The sequence below is a fragment of the Megalops cyprinoides genome, chromosome 9 (genome assembly GCF_013368585.1).
Source record: "Megalops cyprinoides isolate fMegCyp1 chromosome 9, fMegCyp1.pri, whole genome shotgun sequence".
NCBI lineage: Eukaryota > Metazoa > Chordata > Actinopteri > Elopiformes > Megalopidae > Megalops > Megalops cyprinoides.
In genome coordinates, this window is record NC_050591.1 from 990,686 (window position 1) to 1,013,934 (window position 23,249).

The 23,249-nt window shown below is 41.4% G+C and overlaps 1 pseudogene; it reads left to right on the top strand.

Moving 5' to 3' along the window:
* Positions 1-951: 951 nt before the first annotated feature.
* LOC118782868 overlaps positions 952-23,249 on the top strand; it is a 42,187-nt pseudogene continuing 19,889 nt past the window's right edge.

The following is a 23,249-nucleotide window of genomic DNA, read 5'->3' on the forward strand; positions in this document are numbered from 1 at the left end:
TGTGAGAGAGAGAGAGAGAGAGAGAAATTGAGCTGCAGTTCTGAGAGAGACACTGGCTATTCATAGTATGTTAAAGAATTCTAGTGAAGTAACCCTAGTGGTCCACACTATCTCTATCTGCCACATTGAAGAACTCCGGGCTAAGTGAATTATCGCTTCTACCTCTAATCAGCAATCATAGGATTCATTCATGCTCCTTAGATGCCAGGTTAGGGTTGCACACAAATTTTCTGTCATGGTCTATGGACCCCCTAAAATAGCCTTGGTCACCCCATGTATAAAACTAGTTCCGACACTACATGCGTTTCGAACATAAAAACATCAGTCTGTGCAGCCTCGTTTTCTATAAAGCAGATGTCTATGGTTACGCACATGCAACTGCAGAGGGGAAATGGTATTTGGGCACTACTCAACGATTTCGTGTAAACAAGTGCTGGATAGTCAATCTTTTAAAATCACACCGACTGTTTTCTGATTAATTGAAACTCACTAGCTAGACAAGTTGATCTGTTGATTTTGATCCATATTCAACGCGTATAAGATTGTTTTGGTAAGTAGTGCAGCATCTTCATTCTCGAAACTGCGTTTTCCAAACGCAAGACTCGCCAGTGTGTGTGATCAGCCTTACCGGTCGTAACAAGCTGAGAATGGATGTGCTTCATTGACCGCAAGGTTTCCTCTCCGTCAGTATAGTTTTTACAGAATCATATTTTGTCTGGGGTGCGAGCTCTAAGTCTAAACATCATAAACAGTCCAGAAACTAGCTCTGCAAAGTTGTTATCCACAGGAAGCAACCCATTGATACATCTTAAATTAACCAACTGGACTTAGCTATTTGTTAGCTAACATTAGCTACCGTTAGCTACAGTAATAGTGCAGTTTGTTCGTATAGTGTCCTATATGAAAAGGATACAGGAAAAAAAGTGAAAATATGCTTTCATTTTTTCATTTTGTCTGCTGAATATCGCGAAGCACAATGGAATAAGAAAGATCTACAGGAATGTCACGACCTCTTGGTCTCCCGTTGGAGCGGCTTTCAATGCAAGGCACCATAAAAGGCTCTACCTTTTTTAAAAAAAAAAAAAAAAACAAAACAAAAACATAGTAAGTTAATTAGCCCCGATGCTTGTCAGTGAGCTGCTTCGTGTGAATGGGGTGTAAACTGTCTCTGGCAGTGGTAAAATAATACCATAAAATTGTTGTGCGCTTATAATTAATATGTGGTTATATATTTAACAAGTTGTCTACAAAAAGTTTAAGCACTGATGACTATGACTACTTCAGGGCTTGTTTGGGGTTCTGGAGCTGACATCACCAGCGGGCTTTGAGGTCGCCTCTGAACAGGCTTTGGAGGAAACCGATCGGCTCCTTGAGAGAGCGCGCGGTAGTGCACCAGGAATTTTGACCGTTCAGAGATTCGACCAGCTTTCTGACAACCTATGCAAATTGGCTGATCTGTTAAAACACGCATAGCAATAAAGCACCGTTTGAGACACAGGTTTTGCTTCCACTGCGTCCCCTACCTGTCCTGTCCCCAGTTTGCTGAAAATAAAAGGATGTGTGCGCTGATCGTGGACGCTGTGTTTTGAAACAGGCAGATTTCGTTAAAGTGGCTCAGCCCAGTCCCGACTATCCGAGAGGCAGCGGAAAAGACCTGTGTGAAGATCGGAACGGTGGTAAAAAAGTAAGGTCAGTCGCAAACATTGCGTAGCTGCACACAGTTCTTGCATATTTATTTTGTTGTTTCATTTTGCCTTCTAGATTGAACACTAATTTTGACCTGTCTAAAAGCCTGTAGAATTTGATACATAGCAAATTGGTTTTGGTTACTCTGGACCCAGAAACAAGGTATGTTTACTTTGATCATAACCGTCATTTGTCCATACCTGAGGAATGGGCGTGCATTCAAAATGCATGTTGATTTGGTTAAAATAGGGAATTCATCAGAACACGAAAGGTTTAACTGGTGACAAGTACATTATTTGTGAAATATACATGTCTAGGTACTTACAATGTACAATATCATAGCATTGAACATTTATGTGAACTGACACATTTAAGTGCTTATGGAACATGTCTTAATGACACTATCTGTATGTCTCATTATCTCATACTATTAACCTGTACTTTTGAAATGTGGTTGAATATTGTCTGATTAAGGAGTATGGTTCACCATTTCTGTATCTCACTACATGTGACTCTCACCTGAATATCACTTGGCTCTGGCCTGTTTCTCACCTGGATATATGTCCTTCCAGGACAGTGGCAGAGCTGTTCATGTTTGACTTTGAGATAAGTGGAATTCATCTGGATGAAGAAAAGGTGAGCATGAATTATGACCCTTGCTCTGCTTCCAGTTTGCTCTTGTCAGTAAAGCCAATTTCAGTCTGATGTATCTGAACAGTATATAGCCAGCCATGGTACTGGAGAGCCAGATGTTTCTGGTTGGAATGAGATGGATGGAGCAAAGACCAGAAATATCTTCCAGCACTCAAGGACCATTGTTTCCTACCCCTGCAGTAAATTATTTGATGTTCCTTAATTTCATGTGAATGAGATATATTTTTGCAATTAGCAAAATTATGCAAAGTAGAATATTTGAAGAATTGAATTAAGTAATTGCCAAGCAAAGCTTTACATTATATTTATGTTAGAGAAAACAGTAATACCTTCTACTCTAGGACATATGCATATTACATCTGATCCAATTATTAACACTTTATGATATGAACAGTGTATCATTATAATGTTGGATTCCCCTCTGAGGAATCATGTTGTTGTAAATGGACTTTTGTGGATATCAAAATACAGTTCAGTTTTTTTTTTTCCCATACCGGAGACGGGCTGTCAGCCTGAGTGTCAATCTCCTGGATCTGAACAATGAGTTTCTAGTGGGCTCCCACCTCCTGAACAAGATTGAGAAGCACACTCTGCCAAAGCACATACAGCACCACTTTTCAATGGATGGAAACTACATCCAGATTGGGGGCCTGCATTCCAAGTGCTCCAATGATTTGGTATGTGCAGCTAATGAGTGTCTGTCTGTGAGGCAAGCCTTTACTTAGTGACTTTTCTGTTAGTAATGATCAGTCCACTCATTACCTTTAATGAACAGATGAGGCTAATGACTAAATATGTGGACAGGCCAATAATGAGAGATTTTATTAGGGGGATTGTAGGATTTAATGTGATTTAATGCAGTAGAATAATTGAGATGTAGAAGAAGGAAGCAGATGTTAAAGGAAGAAATGCAAATGATCTGGACATTTATTGTGTGGCCGTTTATATGTTACAATAGTGAATGTTTAGAAGGAGTCATCCCTCACGGTTACTGTGGTTATTTCTGTAGGAGACTCCAAAAGGGACCTAACTCTCAGTGGTGTATAAGCGTGGGGCACCTATACAGCTAACATTGTGGATGGCATATGTGCCATGCCAATAATATCTGCAACATGAATAGTATGGTTATTTGTTATAGAACTGGCCTTTTAACCAGAAGTTTGGTGACTCATATCCCAGGAGGAGTTGGGTTTTACCCCTGAGCGAGATTGTCAGAATAGCTTGTGTAAATTTCCACATTTAAACAGATATGTTAAATATAAGTTTACATTCACTTAGCAGATGCTGAAAGAAAGGGATATAAAAGGGCTGTTCTTTAACTGCTAAATAACTTGCTATTTCATACAACAAGGTTTCTGTCTGTTTTGCCAAGGTCTTTGAGAAGCAAGTTTTCTTGCCACCAGGTGGCACTAATGTGAGGAGACTGTTACCATGACAACGTTTCACAGATGCTTCTGTTACCAGTTTTCATCATAGCAGTGAAACAGTGAATCGTACTAACAGATTGTCACATTTGTATTTTTTGTCCATCTCCAGGTGCGGGAGGCAGTCTGTAAGATTTTTCTGTACCCTAATGCAAACCTGATGCGCTGCTTAGAAGAGCTCTTGGCTTGCAGGCATGAACTGGCCACACTGGTGACCTATGAGTCATTCGCGTGTTCTGCAAGTTGCTGTGTAACTCAGATTTTATGTAACTTGTGTTTTATTCTTGAGCCATACAGCTATGAAAGTGTCTTGCTATAACTTTACATCAGTGTGCAGTGTGTTCACACACCACTGTTTTTACACTGCCTATCTCTTGCACACCTCAGGTTTTTTTATATTTGTTTTTTTAATGTAAAATTTTATTCTCGTATGTGCTTGGAATACTGGTTTCAGGTGGTATATATGATGAGCATATTTCTATTCTTTTTAACAGAGAATATCATGCAGTTCCTCTAGTTGTTGACAGATAAAGTCTCTAACAGGTAAAGTAAGCTTACACACATTCTCTGTGTGTGCAGTCCAAATGTGACTTCTACAATGTCTCTGTATTCTTACGTTACAATTTTGGCCAAGCAATTTCTTTGTAAAGATGTGTCATAGTTGTAATTTACATGCAATTCCACAAGGTGGCAGTATGACCCTGGGCATGCAGGAGTCTCAGAATTTTTTTTAGGGTGAAAATGATAGAAGGTTCAGTTAAGTCTACAGTTCATGTTGTATGTGTCGCGTGTTCAGCCTTTGCTGTTTTGCTTTAATATTAAATATGATGTGGTATTTAATGTTAAAAGAAAAGCTCACCGATTGTTGCCACTCTTAAGAGTATTACCTGCAACTAGGGGTGCAATGGATCACAAAAGTCACAGTTCGGGTTTGTGACGGTCATGGAGAAGACCGCACATGTCCGCTGCCTTCCTTGGGCACGAGTTGCCTTTGTGTGAACTCCGCTACTCTCGTAAACACACACACGCTGACAGACGCCGACAAGAGCCATCAAGCTCAAGTAAACGCGATGCCGCTATTGACGCACTTAATGTTGTTGCCCACGAAATGGACGTTTTACAATGATAAATGGAAATGCTAGACAATCTTGTGATTATGCTCTAAAACATCTTTATTGTGCTTAAGTAGGCGCGCAAACTTGAGTGCATAAAAAAAGAACAACGTAGCGTAAAAAGGGAGACAAATATAACTTTGCTTTCATTTATTACTTAAAGAACTGAAAGAACACTTTAGGAACTTTTGCCCATGTTCTTAAATAAAAACAACATTCAAGATGTCCATTGTTTAAATACAGTCTTAAAATAAAATATTCAATACTCAATTGTTAAATTAAAGTGCAATATGAGTGCTTATTCTGCTGTTCTTCGGCTGTGTCCAAAATCTTCACTAGTGCATATGGATCACGGATCAACTACGGTCCGTTACACCACTACCTGCAACTATGATTGGATTAACATCATTATTTTATAGATGCCCTCACCAGGTCTCACCATCAGTACTGCTGGTATGATTCACTGCTGACAGGCCCTGAAAAGTTGAGAAATCTGGCCTTTCTGAAGCACACAAATTGATTATGCATAGTTACATGTTTAAAGACCCTTACATTCCTCACACGTTATTTTGTAGCGTACCGGGTTCATTTCAGGAAGAATGATGCTGCAAGTCGCTGAAGTTGGCTAGCCAGTTGTTTATTAGCAACACACACACACACACAGGAAAGAAGGAGGGGACTAACTAAAAGGGAGAGCAAACACAGTCACGGTGGGTGACTTTGTACACAATGAATGAGCAGTCTGTAAGGCATGCTGATCCACGCTCCGCCCACTTCCCCAACCATCACAATTTACATCCATTCTTAAAAGATGGAATTTCGTCAGAATGTTTGACAGCTCAGTTCAGACTGAGATACATATGATTTCTACTCAAAACTCAAAGCCGGGTCTGGTTTACAGCTTTGTGTTGGTTTTGATGTTAGCAGGAATGAGGAGATCCAGCACAAACGCATTCCAGATGGAAACCTGTTGCCAGGGACAAGTCAGTTTTTTTAAGTTATCAGAGTAAGGGCTGTCGTTTTCACACGAGCGATACATCACAACACTCAGGTAATCAACCACGGACATTCATGCTACATCCAGCACTTCAAAACCCAACTAAAAACCTATTTTACCTTACAGAATAGCCAAAGACTTTGAGATGATGAAAGACATGAAGATGAAACTGAACCCTAAGAATGCTGTGAGTATTGTGTTTATGGGGAATGAAACTGAATTGATTGATGAAACTGATTTCATTTTACATAAGCATTTATTTTAGCATTCTGTTTTGGGGTAATATTCAAAATTGTAAACCTCTGATTCCCCCCCAAAAAAGCACTACAGTAAGCTGGATGGTTTTTTGGGGAGTGATGCCGGTGTTTTGAGGGTGTGCTTTGGTTCCAGATTACCAGGCTGTACTGGACAAGAAAGAACACATGGTAGCAGTCTGATGTAATGTTTTGGGGCCCTAGGGATTCCATATCTGTCTATCTATATGTAATGTATATGGAGTTATACAGTTGTTTTTCTTGGTCTTTCTTTCAGGAACTGATGCCCTGGGACCATCCTTATTTGAGTGGTGTTCTGTGTGCAATCAGGATACATGACCCACCTGAATTAGCCTCTGGACCCATCTAAATCAGCCTAGTGCTCTGGGCCCATAACTAGCCTATCTTCCTGAACCCATAATCAGTCTCTTGGAAGTAATTTCAGTGGAGCTGCATGAACATGGTATGCATAGATCTTCCTGAGTTGAAATATTTATCAGTGTAATCATATCTTGACAGATTTTTTTTCACTTACATTTGATACATTATTTATTCATATGGCTGGATGTTTACAGAACCATTTCAGGTTGAGTACTGGTTTCAAGGGCCCAGTAGATACTGGGAGCCTGAATTGAATTGTGGTCACACCTTGCTGCACATCCTCTCAGTGTATGGTCGATCTGCATGCCCATCTTGCATGGATGTCCTGAGTTATTAACTAGATGTGCCCTCTTCAGTGTCACCCCAGCTGTCGTGGGTGTGCACCCGGCTTGCTGTAAGTGGCGGGCTGTTACTTTAAACTGGCACGAGGCGGTATGCAACACTTGGCGCATTTGATCTCAGACAAGTTCTCCTTGTGTGACATATATTGAAATTCACTTTGATATATAGGGCATGGAATGTATTCACAGGAATTCAGTGGCAGCAGCGAGAGTGTGTAGCCCGAGGCCTGGTGAAGCAGAAGGAGCAGAGCTCACAGATAGTGGAGTGCGTACACACAAGATTGAATTATGCTGTGCACAGAAACAAGGCTTTCTCTACTGCGTATGCACTTAATGTAGACCCATATCCAATTTAATTTGTCATCACACATGTAGCTAGCTATTTATCAGAGTGGTTTAGGTTGAAAACTTCGCTGAAGGCCACCACAGCAGCATGTCACCCAGTTGACCCTCAAAACCCTCTGCTTGTGAGATGGTTGTCCTTAACTGTTGGTCCACACTGCCACCTGTCCATGACCTGACACCCTCTGAAGGTGAGATGTTGCAGTGATTTAACTGAAGCTCAACAGATGTGGAGTCTGTACTATAGACACACTCTTCTCTCTGTGGTATCTGGCATTTAGTATTTGGAGGATTTTTTTTGTTCATCTTAAGACTGTTTGAACAGCCTTATGCTAGGGTTATGCAGAAAAACATTGCAATACCCCACAGGTGACTTCTTGCTCAATGAGATTAAAAATAAATTAAGTTGACCGACACATTCATGTTCTACGCTTTGGCATTTTGGTGCAAAGTTGTATGAAAGATGTATGCTTACTCCCAGTACACCACTCCCCAGTAAATATTTGCTACCTAAAATGACTTGCCATCATGTGTTCTCTTGGATCAGGGCACAGTTGATGGGTTTTCTGTTCAATTTTCATATAATTTTAGTGATGGGGATAGTGTTTTTGGCCAGTAGAAACTTCAATATGTATCAATCTTGGTGCAGTGATTTTTTGAATGTTGGAGTATCATAATGACAGCTACCACAAAGCCATCGGTATAGTTCCGAATTACTTTAAGGATTCTGTAAGCGTAATGAACACAAGATTAGATTGATTAAAGACATAACGATGGAGGTTTTTGCCAGATTGTACAAGGTGGATTCTGGTATGGGACATTGGCTATAGTGCTCTGGGAAGTAATGTGATCGGCACAGAGGGGCCAAGCTGAGAGCTAAACTCTCTAACTCTCCAATTCTGCTGACATTTTTTGGAAGGTGGGTTCTTAGCAAGACTGTCTCCACACTGTCAACATCTTAACTGCTGATCAATGAGTGTCTTCTTCTCCCAAATGTTTCTAGATGTAATTCAAGTGTTTCCACATGCAAACTTATGTTGCATTGCAAAGTGAACCATCCCAAAGACCACATTGAATGTTGGCAAAAACTTGATGGAGCTAGTTTGTACAGTTATTGGATTTTCATTCCAGGTTATTTTCCATGTTGCAAAAATGATATGCATTTGAGTTATTGATCAGGTCAGAATAAATATTTAAGAAAGAAAAAACCTGAATGTGTAGGGCCTTCTTTGCTGTTAGATTCTTGGGTCCTGTAATTGCGCTCCCCTGTTTTTGCATGCTCTAGCAGTCAGAGTTGTGGGAATTGTAAATTAAATGACTTCCATAGGTAGATTAATTAATTGACTTACAGATTGGTATGGAAGTGCAAGACTGAATTGTCACTGTTGATGTTAATATAAACTGGAGCAGAGACTCTCCGTGTAATATAACAAGCATGTCACATGAAAGGCTGATTCTAAAAAGTACAGTCGTATTCCATAGTCATCAATAATATCTTCTACATTAATCTGATGTCCTCATACACCTTTTTCTCCTCTGCACAATCTTCCGCTTTGGTTTTCTGATCAAAGGAACTAAATTAGAAGGTGATATTGTAATTTGTGTACCAGCCTCTGGTGGTTTCTGTCTTACCATAGTACAAAGCTATTGTAAAATGCAAGACAATCAGGACGTTAATGCAGCAATCATTCATTCAGGCATTTCCAAAATTTGTATCGTGAGACACCTAACGCTGAAAAACTGTACACTTCGCAGCGTGTGAGAGTATGACTGCAGTCTTCGTTTGTGACCATGCCTGCCGCTTGATGGATACCGGGCAGCTGAAATCATTTAGAATCCACAGCTTACCTCTCTCATGATGAGAGGGGATTGTGTGTCTCAGGGGGGTTTCAAGGGGAAAGCATATCTGCTCATGAGAGGCTTGGGAGACCAGTCACACACACCAAAGTGTCTCCGGTCCCGTACCGCACTCTCCGTATCTCTTAACAGACATTATTATCAAAATTGCTTTCCTCCCCAGCCCCTTGCCAGGGGCCAATAAGCACTTGATGCTCCGCATTTAAAATATTTATTGCAGACATTCCAGGACCCGCGGGAAGAGATCACTGTTTCCAACACAGGGGCTGGCAGAACTTCTGTCTGCAGAGTAGGGAGTGGAAATGCCCTCATCCAAAGTTTTTCTTAAAGATATAGTTTTTTGCTGTTTGCTTTTTTTCTTAAAATGAGGAAAGAACACATTTTTAAATGCTGTTCACATGCTTTCTGCTGTTGATTGTGGGATGATGTGTTAGATGTCAGGTGATTAAGAGGGTGTTAATAAGGCCATGTGGTGGGTTTGAATTCTCTCCTCTTGTGTGTCTACCTCCCGTAACTTACCCCCCAAGATGGTGCCTGGTAGTTTTCTTGCCTGTTTCCTGAACTGAGAACGTTTTTCCAGTCAAAGAGACAAGCCCTGAAACTTTGGGAGGGCATTGAAACATTCCAGATTAAAGTCATTTGACCTTGCAGCCACTAGTGGTTTGCCATTTGTTTGCTGAAGTCAGAGTTAAAGAATGTTTCCCTTGTTTGCAGAAATGTGTTGCAGATGCCGTCTGGTAAACAGGCATGCCACACTGAAGAGAGACCTCATCTGTGACCTTGAAGAATTTGCTCTGAGGGTATTAAGATGATCATACTGTCTGTTTTACTGAACATTTATTGACTGTTACAGTTGTTTGGCAAGCTGATTTGTACTTGTGGGTTTAGGTATGTCCGAATACTTCTAATGGAGGAGCTCTTTATGGTTTGAACTTTAGAATGCTTTGTGTTATTGGTTGATATTCTGGTACGGTTTGTGGCAGTCAGAGGGAATGTGCCAATGAGAATCTGCTAGGTATTTTGCAGGTGAGGCAGACCTCTTGTGGCCACAGAAAGAGCCGGCCTGGCTATGAAGCCCCCAAAACCCTTTTGTTAAGGAGTATGCGGCTCTTAACTTAACCAGGCCGGAGAGAGCGCTGGACCTTAGGTTGTGTGCATACCCATAAATTTAAGGTCCTAGGTCCTGGGTAAATTTCAGTGATCTTAGAAAAGTTTTAAATCTTGAGTGTAGACCACTGGACTGCTGAACACTGTTATAGAACCAGAGCGGCTGTTTCCAGTCTATGAGATTGGGAACAGCTGTTCCACTTCTTACTGAGTTCATTGGTCTGGCAGTCTGAGCTTGAGATTAAACCCCCTGACAAGTTTGTTGCAATTGACCCTCTGAATTAAAGCTTGTATAAGAGAAGAGTCCTGCTGGAGCTGCTTGGTTTCTGTAAGGCTTTACGTGGTTTTGTCTGGATACACCAGTTAGGTTTCTGTACTAAAACATCACAGAACAATAAATCAATGTTACAGTAGCCATTTTGAGCTACTTAGAATGTGGTTCTTCCTCATCATGGTTAAATTTTTTCACCATCGCGAATGTTTTTTTTTGTACTCCTCCCCCCAAAAGAAGGAGACAAGTGCAGGGTTTTCTGGTTTGTAATTAAAATGAGGTGAAGTTTGTGTATGCCTGAAGGCACCATTTCAGATGGAACACTGGGCCCTCTGTGTGTGTGTGTTCACAAGATTGACTGAGTCCTCCCGGTTACACTGATAAGGATTCCCTTTTATCTCCTGTGGCCTTTCATGGAGCCCCAGAGGGCTGGATTTCCACGGTAGGTAGGGGGGTTTCCCACTTTTGTTTTCTCAGTCTAAAGGTAGAGGAGGCAAGTGGAAGAGAGTAATCAGAGGACTTTCCCCAGACTGGACGTTCACAGCTCTCATATTCATAATATGTGAGAATTAATCAAATTTTATTTGTTATGGAGTATTGTTACAATGGAACTAAAGCCCTAAGTGAGCATAGTACATTTTCTAGAGGGAACAAAAGTGCAGAAAAAATAGTCACGAGAGTTCTGGGAAAAAGTTGAAGTGCTGACAGGTAAATAACTTGAGAGGCATCAGTTCCAGTCTTTTGGCGGGGTGGTGGACAGGAAATGGCATGGTGACTTCAAACAGGCTATGAGGGGGGACGCTACATCTAACAGTAGACAGTGCGGCATTGGTCTCTTCATCATTGGTGGCAGGCTAAGCTATACTTCCTCTGGGCTCACGAGTAGTGTCAACAATGGCCGAGTAGTCTGTAGCAGCAGATCACAACTGGCTTCATTCTGCAGGGGTAGACGGGTTTTGTTGGCTGGGGTTCCCTCATTGCACCACTGTTCTGTATCCTGCAACTCACCATTGGGTTTAACCACATGGTGACAATGGGGGTGTTGAGGAAGATCACTTTGACTATAGTTGGGGAAGAAACAGTGAATATGACTGAACATTGGTTTGGAAGCCCTGTAGACCTAGGAATGTTGTGTATCAAGTCCAAAATTGCTGGCAGCCAGAGTAAAGTGTTGTTTGTGGTACCAGGCTAACCTGTGGGTAATGTAGGCGGGACGCAGCAGTGATGGCTGTGGTTTTACAGGTACAACATCGAGCCCAGTCTGTATAGCCCTTACCTGTCCCTGGGGGACTGCATGGAGGGGCTAAACGGCCTATTCACCCAGCTCCTGGGAGTCTCCTTCCAGGCCGAGCAGCCTCGGGCAGGAGCGAGGACATGCATAAGCTGGTGAGATGCTTTGTGAACACGCTTTGAAAGTGTGCTCATAACATCCACTTCCACGCTGACTCAAAACATGAATGAGATTAAAAGTAAGTGTTCTTTCATTACCATATACTCCTCATTCATAATTATGTTATTAATATTATATATTTAACATTAATATATATTATATATATTATATATTATATATATATATATGTTATTTAGTATTCAAAGGAGCAGTCTTACCTGTAAGTGTTCATGTGACATCATTGTTTTACTATCCTGGATGATAAATGTAGGTGTTTTGTACCAGAACTCTGGTACACACCGAGCTGTGGTACAGAAGCAGGTCTATAATGGGACACTTGGTTGAGAGGATGATTAGATGGCCAAAATCATGACATTCAAATTGGGTATTTACATTACATTACTTTAGATATTTGTCCTGGATATATCAAAGCTACACTAATATATGCCATGAGATTTTTAATGGCCACACCAGTACAGAGCAGCACATCCAAAAGGCAGCACTACGGTACAGTGTCCCAAAAAATATTGTGGGGTATTATTTGCATTTTGGTTAGAAGAGTGCCCCCCTGCTGGTCCAACAGCAATTATTTGTGCAGCAACCTGATTCTTCTAAGAGGTGTCACCAAGCCCAGCCCTAGTTATACTCACCCATCTTTCTACATGGTAGCATGGCTCCTGTTGCCATGGTTATTGTTGTTTTCTGTTCAGGCCGTGGTCCATGAAGATGAGGGGCTTCTGGGATACATCTACTGTGACTTTTTCCACAGGCCGGGCAAGCCGCATCAGGTAAAGCTGTAAGCCTTAACATGGTATGCCACATATGGGCGATACAGGTCTAACATGCTGCAAGTGACCGGGTTGCTGATCTGTGAAATAATTACAGGCGTCAGTCTTAATGCTCCTTTCACTAAACCATAAAAGGATTTGGACAGGGTAGCTTGCACCTGTCATAGGCAATGCTGCACCCTACCAGGATACATTAGCTAATACTTTTATTCATTACAAATTATTTATTTATTATTAATGTTAGTGTTATTATTAGTAGTGGCAGCAGTAGGACCTAGTAGTAATGGGTGACAGTAGCAGTATGTTTTTTTGTTTGTTTTTTTTTTTTCAGATTTTTTTTTTTATTTATAGATAAACATATATAACACAATATTATTGATAGATAAACATACAAACATAACATACAACACAAAACATCACTGGGTCTAATAATCTTCAGTCATCAATCATAATATTAATGACAATAATGATAAATGATGATAGCAGCAATAATAATAATAATCATGATGATGATAACTATTTGATGATTAATTTGCGTTAAAACATTAACACGTTAAAGTTTTGCAATTAATCACGAACGAGCATTAACACGTTAACGTTGACAGCCCTAATGAAAACTACTACTAATAATAATGATAACAATAACAGCAATAATAATACAATAATAATAATTATAACGGTAAATAGTCATACATGATGACAGTAATAATAACATTAGTAATAATAATAGCAGCTAGAGTAATAATAATAATCGTCATCGTTATCATCAGCATCAATAATAATAATAATAGTAGCGATTATGAATAATAAGTGATTGAAACAATGATGAATAGTGGAAATGGCTAACAAAAAAGTAAATAAATAAGGAAGGAAGGAAAGAAAGGAATGCCAGGCGGTCAATTTGTCTGCAAGTTGAGGCTTACAAGCATAGGTTCCCAGGTAAAAAGATTGAATCCTACCAAGAAGTTGATTCTTGGTAGGATTGACATTTTCACTGCAGCTATGCGGCCAGAAAGTGAGAGTGGTAAGTTATTCCATCGGTTTAAATGATTCCCAGTGGTTTTACGAATTGGCATGAAGTTCAGTTCAAACAACTCTGAAAGGTTGGAGGAAATATCAATGCCGAGATATCGAATGTTACCTGTAGGGATATTAAGTGAGAGATTGGGGGACACAGCATTCCACTGGTCCTGGTTGACGGGGAGAATAATGGATTTTGACCAGCTGATTGAATATTCTGAGATGGTGGAAAATGTCCCAGTCAGACTGAAAATAGCTGGGAGTGATGTTAGAGGATTTTGTGTATGTAGTAGTAGGTCATCTGCATATAAACTGACCTTATAGGTTGTGTTCAGGGTGGTGATACCAGTGATTTTGGTGTCTTGGCGGATGGCAGCTGCTAGGGGTTTAGTAAACAGGGTGAATAGTAGGGGTGAGAGTGGACATCCATGTCTTGTACCCCTGTGAAGTGTAAAACATTGTGAAATTATACCATTTGTGATTTCTGATGCCGTGGGTGAATTGTACAAAATTTTGATCCATTGAATAAATGATTACCCAAAACCGAATCTTTCTAATGTGGAGTATAAAAATGTCCAATTAACCCGGTCAAATGCTTTTTTCGCATCTAATGACAAGATAATTGTATTGGTTATTTTGTTTTTAGCTATACTGATTAGATTGAATAGGTGGCGCATGTTACTTGATGAATGCCTGCCTTTAATGAGGCCTGTTTGATCGGGGTGTACTATAGAAGGTATGACTGTTTCTAATCTCATGGCTAGTGCCTTACTGATGATTTTAATATCTGTGTTAATGAGAGATAGTAGCAGTATGTTTAACAAACACCTGTTATACAAGACATGAGATAATTCAATTCAGTTCAATTCATTTTTATTTGTATACCGCTTTTTACAACACAAGTTGTCACAAAGCAGCTTTATATTGTTCCCAGGCCTGAGACCCCTAGATAACTAGAAACTCTCACAATACACAAAGCATATAAAAAAACAATAAAGAAATCTACTTGCATCCACCAGCACTATATTACATCTGTAAAAATCATCTTCAATGGGAAGAAAATTATACTTTGCTTTTAGGGACTTCACTTGTGGAAGAAGCCATGGTTTTTCACTGAGAGCCCAGTGTTATAATGCAGAGCACTCACCATTTTGAAGCATTCCTTTGCTGCACTTTGACACATAGCAAAGGAGTCTCTTTGGAGTTTCCCCACTATGTTTAACAAGTTCCCAAAACGTTAACCTCATTTAGGTGGTAGGACGTAGCAGTAAAGCAAAGATGACCCTCTGAGCTTCAACAATACATACCCTTGTGTTCACAAAAACCTTACTGTGCATATACCTTTAGACTTGGGTTTTAGACACAAAGTGGTGAGATCAGGCTTTATCTGGCTTCATCCTTCTATCTTAGTTGTTGGAGGTGGAGTTGTGTCATAAGGAAAATGTCCCACCCCCTTTTTGCAGGACTGCCACTTCACCATCCGTGGGGGCCAGCTGACAGAGAGCGGCAAGTATCAGCTGCCGGTGGTGGTGCTGATGCTAAATCTGCCCCACCCCAGCAAGGCCACACCCACTCTGCTCACCCCGGCCATGATGGAGAACCTGTTTCACGAGATGGGCCATGCCATGCACTCCATGCTGGGGCAGACGCGCTACCAGCATGTGACAGGTAAGCCCCGCCCCCTGCATAAAACCAGGCCCCCATTTGCACTCTTTCAATCCCTGACCTCCAATTGGTGCATTGGAGGATAAACAATGTGTTTGCTGGGATGTAAAAAGCATTGTTAAATCTGCCTTGTAGGAGTCTGCGTTTACTTGAGGTGTGTTGGGTACATCTGGCTACGCATTTTCTTTGAGGTACAGTAGAATTTACTAGCACTTGATGAATTGTACCAAATAATTTTATCTTTAAAAAGTGTAGTAATGTTTACTTCAAGGTCATACTGATACATATATTTTAAGTGGTAACTGGGGTGAGGAAGTGAGGACGTGATAGTCCTTCAGCGAGGTAAAGCAAGTATGCTTAAAGCATCTTCTTCAGTTAGTAAGTGTGTGAGGAATTGAATGCCGGGTAAATCCCTGCTTGGAGGACCTCTATAAAGCATCCAGCTGCCACGCACGCACACAACATCCACTGAAAGGCTGATCCAGGCTGATGCGTTCCTGTTGCCAGATTGCACACGGCACACAGGTCTAATGATGGGTGTAGCTACGATGACAGATGGGCGCAAGCAGCGATAGCACAAAGAGGTGTGCCAATCACACATCACAGTGTAGTGACAGGACAAGAGACACTTCATCCTTCATTTGACTTGTTAAAACCCTCCCAAGTAATTATTAGGTGGATTGCCCCTGAAAGGTAAATTTAGTCATTCTTTACACAGTGGACAGAGAATTAAATACAAGGAAAACATACAGCTTTGTGTGTAATTCTATATTGTAGAAAGCAGCGATCATGGAAAAGAAATATGCGCTAATGTGACAATGAACACTGCAGTGGCTGAAGGCTATTTTGTGCTCTCCCAGAAACCCGTTGCGCCACAGATTTCACGGAAGTCCCCTCGAGCCTCATGGAGTACTTCGCCATGGATTTCCAAGTGGTGAACCAGTTTGCACGTCATTATCAGACCAGACAGGTATGCTTAAACATTTTGAACTTGTTCTTCTTCAATGTTAAAAGACTCCCAACGGATATGGATATGAGAAAATAAAATCGAGGGAAAGTGTTTGGTTGGACAGTCAGCTTTTTAACACAATAACTGCCAGACGGTTCTGGAACACTAACCCCCTACAGTACCAAGCCAATATGACCGCCAACATTCTAAGTGAGAAAATGAACCTTAGAAATAAGACAACTTCTAATAAAACAATGTATTTATCTTTCTGAAAAGTCTAACAACTTCACTATGCAAAACCACATGTATGAAGAGACATGTACCTCCAGTTCTAGCTACATTATTACAGTATTACGTGATGTAAAATAGCTCATTTATAAAAGGTATTTTCAACAATGACTAACAAGATGAAGAAGGGGACTACACTTAAGTGAAATCATTACAAATATTTATTTACTGTGCTTGGAAGTATTATTCTTTCATTACAAATGGCTTAAAAAGCACTGGCACAATGGTCAACTTACCAGATAGAAAATATAGGTACTGTCCAAGTGCTACAACAACAAACAACCACTGGTCATTTCTATAGACAACAAACACACTCTGGTCTTTTGTATAGATTTCTAAAAATGAATAACAAACAACATCTCATCACTTGTATAGATTTGTAAAAATGAACAGCTATTGTAACAATATTGGCTGGAAAAAAAAAACATTTGATTGAAAAAGTAGCTATTATAAATGTCATCAACAACATCAACAGTCAACATATTTTGTGTGTGTGTGTGTATGTGAGACAGAGAGAGAGCGAGAAAGAGATTCAGAATGAGTGTGTCTGTGTGTGTGTGTGTATGTGTGTATGCGCACGCATGTGCCTGTATGATGCGCACGCATATACCTGCAGATATCATGCTTTCCCTCGCAGATGACTGAATAGGCCAGGGACAGCAATCTAAAGAGGGAGGATGGACAAAGAAAATGACATTCTTACTGCAGAGATTATCTTACTATTCAATATTTCACCATCCAATACAGAAAACATTGTAAACTTTTAAACCAAAATAAATAGAAAAAGTGAAAAACTCACCAATCACTGTTTGTAGACCATCTTGGTGTGGTATAGCTCAAAGCATGTGGTGGGGCACAGGACAGGTTTGTCCGAGCAGGTCTTACAGAAGAATGACGTCTGTTTTCTTACATTCTTCCCATCACTGGTCCTATTCCTAGAAGAGCAGACTTGACAGCTGAGTTCTGCCCCAAGAAGTGTCACCCCACCAGACGTTCAGGTACTACTGCCATGTCAAGTGATGGCACCTGCACATCCCTGGACCTCCATCTCTGCAAAAGCCCCTCCACCACTTTCTTCCTAAAATCCACAGCATTCAATGGGTTGCCACACTCCTGGTACACAATAAAAGCATTCACTAAGGCCACTTCTTTCACATGGTGGTAGAACCGGTGGTACCACTTCACACTGCGGTGTCCATATTCATAGTAGGTGCAGAGCTGGTCTGCTCTGTCCACACCACCCATGTAAATATTATAATCTTCCACACAAAGTGGTTTTCTCACAGTCCTAAAACCAGTGGGCCCCTTACACCTTACGCTTTTTGATATAACTGTAGTGTCATACTCTGTTGACAAAACAGTGACAACGAAATGACACTGCTAGCAGTGGGCCACTCTCAAAGAAAACAGGTGGGTCTGTTGGCTTTAGCTTCAGGGTCTTCAGCTGGGGAGGCATTCCTCTACAGTTTTGGCGTACTGTTCCACATGCCCCTGTGTTTGCCCTATGAAGGCTCTGAAACAGTTCAGGTGAGGAATAAAAGTTGTCCATGTAAACAACATGACCCTTCTCCAGCAGTCCAACATTTCTTAGGAGATTGATAACGGCAGAATGGCCTATGCCCACAGCCCTATCGAACTGATAGGCTCATCCAGTGTAGACGTCCCACAGGTACGTGTAGTTAGTTTTCGCATCAGTGAGGACAAAGTTTTTCATTCCAAAACGATGATGCTTCGTTGGAATGTATTGCGTAAAAAAATTCTTCCACAATAGGAAACCATAGATTCACCTATCATTAAGAAAAACTTGCATCTCTGCCGCATCTGTGGGCTTCCATTCCCTCAGGCGAGCGTTCGGTGCTAGCTCAAGAGCTCTCACAGCCTCAACATACCTGTTGGTTTCGGTCACCATCAGATCGATCATGTCAGGTGAAAACATGGACAGAAAGCATCAACCTGACGCCACTCTCCACTGCCATGGAGTGCCCTCTCTCCCTCCTCCTCCCCTCCTCCTCTCCCTCCTTCTCTCCCTCCTCTTCAGCCACCTCCTCACTCCCAAAACTCTCCAGCACCTTCTCCAGCTCCTCTTCTTCAAAACCAGAAAACTCCTCCTCGCTGTCACTGTCCCAACTAAAAAACTCGCTTCGTACAACACTCGCCATTGTCTCGCTCTGTGATCGGCGATAACAGGCTACAATAATAATGACCACGAAATTGGCTTTTATAGGACTGGATATGCAAATTAGGTAAACATCAACAACCACACAGATCATCTTTGTTGACTTTGCTGGCTCGGTTCCTTGAACTGTTCCTGATATCCTATTCCTACAGACTGGTGTCACTTATGTGAAGTTGACAGCGTAATGTAAGGTAGCTAGCTAACTTATTCACTTTTGTACAAGTAAATGATGACCAGTTTTTTTAAGCAATGTCAATCAGTCAGCCCCATATACAGTAATGTCTGCGTATGTCAAAGAGTAAGACATTTCATAAACTTGTATAGCTAGCTAGCTGCTTTGTGTTCGCTTTGCTTTCGCTTTACATCCAGTTAAAACCCACGTTGGTGTCCACATAAGAAGCTATGCTATGCTCCTAATTTTATTTATAATTACGTATTTTATGTTGATAACTAATACACACTATGATATAATTATTGGCACAAATTAAATGGTAAATGGACTGCATTTATATAGCGCTTTTCTACTCATTTGAGTACTCAAAGCACTTTACAGTTATATGCCTCACATCTACCTACCAGTGGCAGAGGCTGCTATACAGGCTTACCAACTGGCCACTGGGAGCTGTTGGGGGTTCAGTGTCTTGCTCAAGGACACTTCGACACTCTGCCAGGATGAGCCAGATTCGAACCAGGGACCTTCCAGTCCCTAGTCGACTGCTCTATCTCCTGAGCCACTGTCGCCCCAAATTATTGACTCATCAGTTCATTCCATTACACAGTATAACTGTATTTTGATGCTGATGCATTTCTGTCGACTAAAGTCGCCCTTGGCACTCTAGAACATTCATTGTTTGGGCGACTTTAGTCTACAACGGCACTGAGTGGGTTAAGGGACATTTGCATTGCTTAGTATTGCTTTTGGGACTTCCAACCAAACAGTTTTCCAGGGTTAAATCTTGACATGCGGATTGATGTTTTCCAAAAAATTTCAAATTTAGTGTGCTCAAATTTACTAGGTATGAGTTAGAGTTAATACCTTAGCCTGTGTAATTAATAAGTATTAATTAATTACTTATAATATTATTAATAATTGATACTTCCATATTATCAAGGTGAATAGTTTTTTTTAATAATAGATATAATATTCTGTAGCAAAGGGCGAGAGCAGTCACCCCACCCCACCACTCTGGTGTACGGGGTACCAACCTGGGTCTTTGGGGTATCAAACTGCAGCTTTGACCGCAACGCCAAAGAGCCAGGCTCATTGGTTTGGCAGTCAGAGTACATACTCAACTGTAGTGACAGCATTCTGTCACGCTACCCTCCCCTTCGGGAAGCGCAGCAATGCGCTTCACACCCCAAGGCATCCCTCGTGCATCCCCCCACTGTACTTCTCCCATCCCAGGGTGCCTCACTCACTAGTGCTTCACCCATCTCTGGGGTCCCTCACACTGGGGTCAGCCCTACCTGGGGGTGCTTTGTACGGCTCACACACTGGGCACGCCTCCGATGGCCTCACGGCAAGCCATCCCACTCTGACACCATATGTAGCGAAGGGCGAGAGCAGTCACCCCACCCAGCCTCAAACCCGGGTCTACGGGATACCAAACTGCAGCTTTGACTGCAATGCCAAAGAGCCAGGCTCATTGGTATGGCAGTCAGAGCGCATACTCAACTGTGGTGACAGCACTCTGTCACATATTCTTATAGCATTTGCGCACCATTAAGTGCCAAGAGAGAAAACAGCCAATCCAGAATTAAAATTAAATCAAGATGTACCAGAATTTCAGTCTCATTTAATTTAAAGCTACCAGGGTCGGACCTGATGTGTCCTCACTGGAAATAAGCGCTACCAACTAGAAGCCTGGTGGTATCAGTGCTGTTATCTCATGTATTTCAGCCTCTGTCTGAGAGTATGGTGGTTTGACTGTGCGAGTCCAAGAAGGGCTGTGGAGCTGCAGACATCCAGCTTCAGGTAAACACTCTTCAAGAAAACAGAGGTTTTATCAGTAATGTTTTGGCTTGGAGAACTTCAACACTTATTGGAAACACAGTGTAAATATGACTTAGAATCATGGTTGGCAGACAAAAACAAACTGTACTGAAAAAGAAAATAGCAATATCAAAAAGAACTAGAAAAGTGCATTTCCTTGAGAAAATGCAGAGTGTGATTGCGATCCAGCAGCAAAAACGTGCGTATATGAGATGATCGCTGTAATGTTGCTAAGTGGTTGCTATGGTGTTACTAGGTGGTTGCTAATGTATATAAGGTGGTTGCAAGGGTGTTGCTACATGGTTGCTAACCTGTTGCTAGGTGGTTGCTAGAGCGTTACTAGATGGTAACTAAGGTAGATGAGGTGGTTGCTAGGGCGTTGTTGGGTGGTTACCAGGGTGTTGCTCAGTGGTTGCTGGGGTAAACAATATGGTCGCTGGGCATTGCTAGTGTGTTGCTAGGTGGTTGCTAGTGTGTTGCTAAATGGTTGCTAGTGGGTGCTAAGGTAAACAATATGGTTGCTAGGGACACACCCACGTTTGGTGAGTGTTGGGTCACATAACCCAAAGCAGCATATGAGGTCCTGTGGCTATTGGTCAAATGGTGACAAAGTGGTAAGACTTTGAAAAATGAACTGAAGTGAATGGGAGGATGGAGGGATGAATAAAGGAGTAAAAGGCAAGTGCGGGTCAGTATGGCTTTCAATGAGTGTTGGGTGGCATGACCTGAGCCATATGCCGAAAGGTGACTGAGTGGTAAGACTTTGAAAAATGAATTAAAGTCAATGGGAGGATGGAGGAATGAATAAATGAGTAAAAGATGAGTGCGGGGTCAGTATGGGTTTCAGTGAGTGTTGGGGTGGTATGACCTGAGCCAGCATGTGAGGTACTGTGACCGTAGGCCAAAAGGTGACTGAGCGGTAAGACTTTGAAAAATGAATTGAAGTCAATGGGAGGATGGAGGGATGAATAAATGAGTAAAAGACGAGTGTAGGGTCAGTATGGATTTCAGTGAGTGTTGGGTGGCATGACCTAAGGCAGGACATGTGGTACGGTGGCTGTCAGGCCAAAGGTGACCGAGTGGTAAGACGTTGAAAAATGAATTGAAGTCAATGGGAGGATGGAGGGATGAGTGATCGACAAAAAGACGAGTGTGGGTCAGTATGGCTTTCAATGAGCGTTGAGTGATTTGACCCGAGGCAGCATATGTGGTACGGTGGCTTTCGGGCCAAAGGTGACCAAACGGTAAGACCTTAAAAATGAACTGAGGTGAATGAGAGGATGGAGGGATGAGTGAATGAAAAAAAGATGAGTGTGGGTCAGTATGACTTGACATGACATGAGTGTTGGGTGGCATGACCCGAGGCAGCATATGTGGTACTGTGATCGTAAGCTGAAAAGTGACCAAGCGGCAAGACTGAAAAATGAATTGAAGTCAATGGGAGGATGGAGGGATGAATAAATGAGTAAAAGACGAGTGTAGGGTCAGTATGGATTTCAGTGAGTGTTGGGTGGCATGACCCGAGGCAGCATATGTGGTACTGTGACCGTAAGCTGAAAAGTGACCAAGCGGCAAGACTGAAAAATGAATTGAGTCAATGGGTGGATGGAGGGATGAATAAATGAGTGCTTTGCAATGAGGGCCATGGTTAAATCCGTGGATAACTTTTGTGAGACATAGTCTCACTGTGCTCTGGAGAACTGGAGAACATTTGTGGAAGGAGTAGCAGAAACATTGTTTTAATTTAAAATTAAAAGTGGAAGACAATCCAATATGGCAGACATTGAAACCATTATATGTGCTGAACTTGGCATGGCTGAAGGAATCAGAAGAAAAAAGAATTATGATTTTAGGCCATGCAATTCAAAAGATATGTTAAAATATAAGTATAATATAAGTTATATGCAATATGTGTTATACCGCCACCTAGTGATCAAATGACACTAAAATGCTTGGGCACCGTCAGGGTATAGTCACAAACACAGTCACCAAATTTGGTGTCAGTACACAAAAGCATTGCATAGATATAGCCTCACTACCTGTTTGGCATCTTCGCTGTTGATTTTGTTGACGCATTACTAGGGAATGCTTTCCATAAACAAAAAATCATGGTTAACTTTTGTGAGGCATGGTCTGAAGATGATATGTACCAAATTTGGTAAAGATTGGACAGAATTTGTAGGAGGAGTAGCGAAAAAACAGTTTTCATTAAAAATCAAAATGGCGGACAAACAAATATGGTGCAAATGAAAATTTTACCTCTGTTCAACTTGAACCCAAGGAATCAAAAGAAAAAAGAATCATAATTCTAAGCTAAAGACATCAAAACTTATGAGCAGAAATTCAATTGTTTTAGTTACAGCACCACTTAGGGGTGAAATGACACCAAACTTCTTGGACACTCTCAGGATTGTGTAGGAAGTCCCTATACCAAGTTTGGTGTAAAGACATAAAAACAAGACATGACCTCACTTCCTGTTTGGTGTCTTCGCTTCGCTCATTTGTATGTTATGGGTGAACGCTTTGGAATATCTAAAATATTTGGATAACTTTT